This window comes from Mirounga leonina, unplaced genomic scaffold (assembly GCF_011800145.1).
Source record: "Mirounga leonina isolate KUSES-001 unplaced genomic scaffold, KU_Mleo_1.0 Mir_127, whole genome shotgun sequence".
NCBI classification, from domain to species: Eukaryota; Metazoa; Chordata; class Mammalia; order Carnivora; family Phocidae; genus Mirounga; species Mirounga leonina.
In genome coordinates, this window is record NW_023270316.1 from 57,743,994 (window position 1) to 57,750,707 (window position 6,714).

At 42.6% G+C, this 6,714-nt stretch overlaps 1 non-coding gene across 1 annotated transcript; it reads left to right on the top strand.

Annotated features, from left to right (window-relative positions):
* The first annotated feature begins 364 nt into the window (after positions 1 to 364).
* On the top strand, positions 365 to 472 carry LOC118009694. Its single transcript, XR_004678984.1, has one exon. It is a non-coding gene; the product is annotated as a U6 spliceosomal RNA (small nuclear RNA).
* The last annotated feature ends 6,242 nt before the right edge of the window (positions 473 to 6,714 follow it).

A 6,714-nucleotide genomic window follows, 5' to 3' on the forward strand; every position in this document is an offset into this window, starting at 1 on the left:
AGTTTTCATAATGAAGAGGTGTTAGATTTTGCCAAATGTTTTTTCTGCATCAGTCAATATAATCATGTGATTTTTTTCTTTAGTCTATTGATGTAGTGGATTACATTGGTTGATTTTCAAATGTTGAACTAGCTTTGCACTTCTGGAATAAATCCAACTTGGTTGTGGTATATAATTCTTTTTATATGTTGTTGGATTTGACTTGCTGATATTTTGTTGAGGATTTTTGCACCTATGTTCATGAGAGTTATTGGTCTGTAATTTTCTTTCTTGTAGTATTTTTATCTGGTTTCAGTATTAGGAGAATGCTGGCCTCATAGACAAGTTAGGAAGTAAAGTTTTGTTTTTAAAAGTTTTCTTGAGAGTGCTTGCCTCAGCAGCACACATACTAAGATTGGAATAATACAGAGAAGCATAGCATGACCCCTGCACAAGGATGACTTACAAAATTTGTAAGATGGATGGTGGTGATTGTTGCATAGTATGATGAATCTATTTAATACCACTGACTTGTACCCTTAAAAATGGACAAGACAGTACATTTTATGCTATGTGTATTTTGCTGCAATAAAAATTCCCTTGAGCTTGGCTTGTACTAAGTGGTGGTCTGTGTGAGACCTAGGCCTTAATTGAAGGATCCAGAATGATCTGGTGGAAGTGGAGCAGAAAACCAGGTAAAGACTCTGGAACCAAAGATTATAGGGAGTAGCTATGGTGGTTTGCTTCCCTGCTAAGCAAAAATCTAATTGGGAAGGTTATATACACAGTTATGAATATTAAATTAACAATAGAAGACAATATATGGGCCAAAAAACAACTCAGGGACTAAATGATGTAGGATTTGAGAAAGGGATGTTGCTAAGTCTTTTTCTTCTCTTAAACTAATGGTACTTTCTTTAGCTCTTGCCTCACCTATGTGGCTGAGGCGGGTTGTGGGGTGGGGGTGGGTATGGGACACACGGCCACAGTTACAGGAAAAGGTTCATCATTTTACACTCAGGGAAAAGGGATGACGGATTGAATTTCAAAAGCACATTATTCTATACAAGGTTGACAAAACATACCTTTGTAATGTGGAGACAGAGACAGGTAATCAAGTTAACATGTAGGCAAAATTATGTTGCAGGTAGAAACAGGAGCAAGGAATGGTCTAGACTTAGAAAGAACAGACACCTCAAGCCCGTAAGAGTTGTGGTTAAAGCTTCATTACTAGAACTGTCCCAGTTTGGCATTTGGGTCAAATATTAGTGCTACTGCTGAATTTTACTTTTACTAAATAGGATCCTTTTTTATTTATTTATTTATTTTTTTTATTTTTTTAAAGATTTTATTTATTTATTTGACAGAGAGAGACACAGCGAGAGAGGGAACACAAGCAGGGGGAGTGGGAGAGGGAGAAGCAGGCTCCCCGCAGAGCAGGGAGCCCGATGCGGGACTCGATCCCAGGACCCCGGGATCATGACCTGAGCTGAAGGCAGTCGCCTAACCAACTGAGCCACCCAGGCGCCCCGGATCCTTTTTTTTTTTTTAAGATAAAAGAGTGTTTTATTTTTTTTTAAGGTTTTATTTATTTATTTGACAGAGAGAGAGACAGTACACAAGCAGGGGGAGTGGGAGAGGGAGAAGCAGGCTCCCTACTGAGCAGGGAGCCCCACCTGGGACTCAATCCCAGGACCCTGGGATCATGACCTGGGCCAAAGGCAGACGCTTAATCCACTGAGCCACCCAGGCACCCCAAAAGGGTGTTTTAAAGGCTTTCCTTCCCTGATATCTCAAAACACAATTAAATACAAATTAGTTATGTTTTTATGAAATATTCTTATTTTATAGACTATCGTCTATTTTAAGACACCACCAATTATAGTTCACTGTTAAAACACTATTTTTACTAAACAAACTGTTTTTAAGCCACATAATTTTGAAAGTCGTAAATATGAAAAATGTCCATCTTAGAGTCAAAGAAATTTTGTAGCCCAATTCCTCCTTCCTGACCCGTACAAACCAAGTGCTGGCTGGACACATCCACTTCTGTGTCAACATCCCTGAAATTCAATCCATCACTCCGTCAATCCCTGCACCCAAATCTGCTTCTGTTTCTGTTGTCCATTTCTGCTTCCATTATCAAAACTTTACTCAAGTAAGAGACCTTGACTCCTCCTTCCCCCCCATCCTCCACATTCAGTTAGTCTCCGGATTCTGCTCACTCTACCTCCTAAACCTGTTTTGGCCACATCCACTTCCCTGGATCCCGGCTGCCCCCACCCTTGTTCTCCCAGCCAGCCTCCCTCTCCTGCGGGACGGTAGCAACCTCCCAACTGACCTCCGCCTTCTCCCTGCAGCTCAGCAGTCTGCCGCAAATCTTTTTGTTGCCCAAGGCCCTTAGAATAAAACACCAAATCCTTATGATCCTTAGATAAAATACCAAATCCCAGGCCCTTTGTTCTCCAGCATCACCTCACTCCACTTGTTTCTCTGCTCTAGAAACTCTGGCTTCTAGAGCCAATGCACGGACTTCTCTTAGTTCCTCAGGCAGTCATGGAAGGCTCTGCCCTGCTGGAGGTCTCCCTCCTCCCTTTAGTGTAGACCACATATGCATGGCCTCCAGGCTTTGGATAAAATGTCCCCTCCTCCCAGAGGCCTTCTCTGAGCCCCGGATGAGCCTTGGTCCCCTGCTCTATGCTCCTACCCCACAGTGTTCCTTCATCTTTGTAACACACAGCTCACTGGTGATCATTTGTCCAAACCCATCTTCCTCACTAGGAAGCAAGCTGTGTTCCTGCCCTGAGATTCACCCCTGGCACACAGTGAGCGCTCCTTAAATTCCGATAAGTGTATTAAAGAATCATGTCAGTAAAGAACAAATGTGATTAAAGAATAAACATTCACAGATATGCTGCCTGTGAGCATGGAGTCTAGAAAGTCGGCTGGGTTCATGTCCCAGCTTCCCCAGTTATTAGCAAGGGGACAAGCTCCTTAATCTTTTGGGGTCTTAGTTCTCCTTTTAGAAGTAGGTACAACAATGCTACATATGTCTTCTAAGTTGGGGCAGTTATGAGGACTGAATAAATTAGTGTGTGTGTGTGTAAAGCACTTAGGACATCGTCTGGCACATTGTCAGCACTCAAACAAGTATTTGTTATTATTATTAGCTCATTTTTCAGTCTTAACAACCTTAGGAGTAATGGCAGTTGGTAAATTTGGGGCCATATACAGTAAAAGTCTCCAGAATTTGAGGATGTGGTGGGGAGAAGTTTACCGTCTCGGCATGGAACTACCCAAAAAAGCCCCACATCAGCCCTCTGCTGAAGCTGCCCTTCCTTCAGCGACAGATGGACTGCATGGAAGCTGATTCAGAAAAAGCTTGGGACCCATCCAAATCAACCGAGGTCACAGATACGTTTTCGGGCCCAGACTCCAAGATTAAAGGAGATAATGCACATAAGAGCACTTAGAAAATCATCAAGTACGATATAAACATTTGTGGTTGTGATTACTGTTATTAGTAGTAGAGTAATTCTATTACGCAATCGATGGTATTGCAATCTGACTGTCTCAAACAACCCAATGGCTCATAATCACACAAACTATTAGTAGGCAGAGACGCTGAAGAGCTGGGGAGGAATGGGGCACCTGGGTGGCTCAGTCGTTAAGCGTCTGCCTTCAGCTCAGGTCATGGTCCCAGGGTCCTGGGATTGAGCCCCACATCAGGCTCCCTGCTCTGCGGGAGGCCTGCTTCTCCCTCCCCCACTTCCCCTGCTTGTGTTCCCTCTCTTGCTGTGTCTCTCTCTGTCAAATAAATAAATAAAATCTTTAAAAAAAAAAAAAAGAGCTGGGGAGGAAGAAATGAGTAATGTTTATCTGGCACAATCTAATCAAGAGGGATGCTCATATGACATGAGGGTGGTAAAGTTCACGGGACAAAGTTTCTCCTGACACCATGCAAATATTTTGGTTCTAATTGTCAATGTTTATCACGCATGTACTTTTCCTTGGATCAGCTTCGCAGGCACCAGGAAAGGGAACAACATGGAGACGAATCACTATAAAGTGAACAAATGAATAGTGATTCATCAAACACTTACTGAGCCCCTACACTCTGGCTGGCACCATAGAGTAGTAAGTAGTTCCTGCCCTCATGTTACAGTCCAGAGGGGAGACAGACAAACAAGTAATCACACAAATAAAACCACAACTACATCTTGTGCTAAGTGCTGCATTAGACTAGAGGAGTAAGAGAGGCTTTTCTGATACTTTACGTGAAACCATGAGTCAACCAGCTGATGGAATGAAGAGAAAGCTGTCAGGCAGAAGGCAGCAGAGTTTGGTGTGTTTGAGAATCAGAAGAGCCAATACAGATTGGAAAGGGTTTAAGGGAGAGAAGGACCACAAGGAATGACCTGCTGAAGGAAGCAGACCAGATCACAAAGGGCTGCAGAGGCCACTCAGAGATGATTTGGAGTTATTTTGGGTACAAAATATAAAGATAAGATGAGATATGATGACATTTGTGCTCTAAAAAGATCCTTCTGGTTGCTATGGAAAGAATGGGTTAGACGGAGAATTAAAGTAGAAACAGAGAGACCAGGTTGGAGAATTTTGCAATAATGTGGTCAAGGGCTAATGGTAATATGGACAAGAATGGTGGCCGTAGACAGAAGGGGACAGAGTTGTGATATGCTTAGGAACAGGATTACTAGACCTTGGTGATAGACTGGATGTGCAGGAGGGGCAGTTCCCAGATACCAGCCTGAGCAACTGGGTTGAAGAGGTGCCATCCATTCACTAAAATGAACAAGGATGAACAAGGGATAGATTAGATGTGGCTCTGTGTGGGAATGTAGATGTTATGGAGTGAACAAGAGTACAGTTTGAATATATTACATTTGAGAAGCATGTGAGATCTCCCAGGGGGAATGTCAAGTGGCCATCTAGATTCATGGTCATGAAGCTTAGTAGAGAGATCCAGGCTGCTACAGACATCTGTTGGTCACTGGTGTGTAAAGACAAGCAGTGCTTGGGAAGTAGAGAAATGACCTAGGAAGAAAATGTAGAAAGGAAGCAAAAAGAAACACCAGTCTCTTGTGAGCTACAATCTCAGGAGTCAGATTCTTACAACCCATCAACTCTGGGTGGGTTAATAAGATTGGGTTTCTAAACCAGAACAACTTCATTTCTTCATCCATGGTGACTCCAGTAAGATAACTAGCCTAAACCAGCAGCAGACCACTCCATCTGTGACCGCTGTATTCTAAAACAGCAGATTTTATTATTCCCATATTACAGAGGGGAAAATGAGACTATTAAAGTTTAAGTGATTTTGTTAAAATTACAGAAATCAGTGAGTGACAGACAGGACTGAGGCTAAAGTCAGGGCATGTAATTGCAGCCAAGAACTCTACCCACCCTTCAAGGATAGAGCCCCATGGTCATCACAAGCTTGTGAAGAAATAGGTAAGTTCATGATCCTGGTGGGAAGACCATAGAACAAAGAAAGCAAAATTAGGCAAAATTAAATATAAGCCTGTGGGAAGAAGAGATCATCATGAACTCAGGAAAGTAATAAAGGGTCTACAGGTTTGTGGACTGTGAAGGATAACAAAGAAGTAGGACAGGTGAAAGGCAGAGGGGAAGAGTCTCAGATTCAGGGACGCAATGAACCAAGATGCAGAATGCACTGGGGTGTAGAGAAGAGCTGATGGCAAATGGGCTTCATTCCTCAGGCCACCTCCTAGATGGGTGGTGGCCCAGTGCGGGGGGATTAACAAGACCCGTCGAGGGCAGCAGGCAAGGAAGTGGGGGCAGAGTGACCTTTCCCAGACTTGAGAGTCTGTGCGGGCGACTAGGAAAAAACATATTTGGATAAGCTAACGTCAGGTCAGATGATTTCTGCCTTGGAAAGCCAGGCCGGAAACATTGAATTTAGTTTCGTAGTCTATAAGGAGCCTGAAATCTAGAGGAAAAGTTAAGAGGCTTTTAGCTGGGAGTAAATCAACAGCTTCCCAAACTTTCCTTAGCAGAGAATCCTTTCTAAAAATGAACTCCTATTTGAAATCCCAGCGTATGAAGCAGAAAAAAATAGTGGCCTCCTTATTAGGACAATTTATTTTATAGCTTTAAACATATAACATACGCTTTTAATAAAGGCATCCAAAAGATAAAGGAGGCTGATTAAATGAACAGAGAAGTTTTTTTTTTTTTTTTTAAGATTTTACTTATTTATTTGAGATAGAGAATGAGACAGAGAGAGAGAGCATGAGAAGGGGAAGAATCAGAGGGAGAAACAGACTCCCTGCTGAGCAGGTAGCCCAATGCGGGACTCGATCCCAGGACTCTAGGATCATGACCTGAGCCAAAGGCAGTCGCTCAACCAACTGAGCCACCCAGGCACCCCTGGCATCCCCATTCTTTATTTCACTTGGATTGCCCCCAAGAAGAGAAGCTAAGGGAGGGGAGGGGGGAGCAGGAGGACAGGAGGGGATACCAGGTATGAGATATTTAAGAGTCTCTGTAATTTGTTTAGTAACAGGCTTTTACAGATCAAGGGAGAAAACTCCATTTCATAATACAAACATATTCCATATCATATGCCTGATAGTTCAAGGAAATTTGCATGTGACAGGAAAGTTTAAAAGTGCTAATAATTCCCTTCTTTAGATTAAAGAAGGATCTTGTGGATCATTTATATTCTAGAAATTTCAAGACCATAAGAAGCAA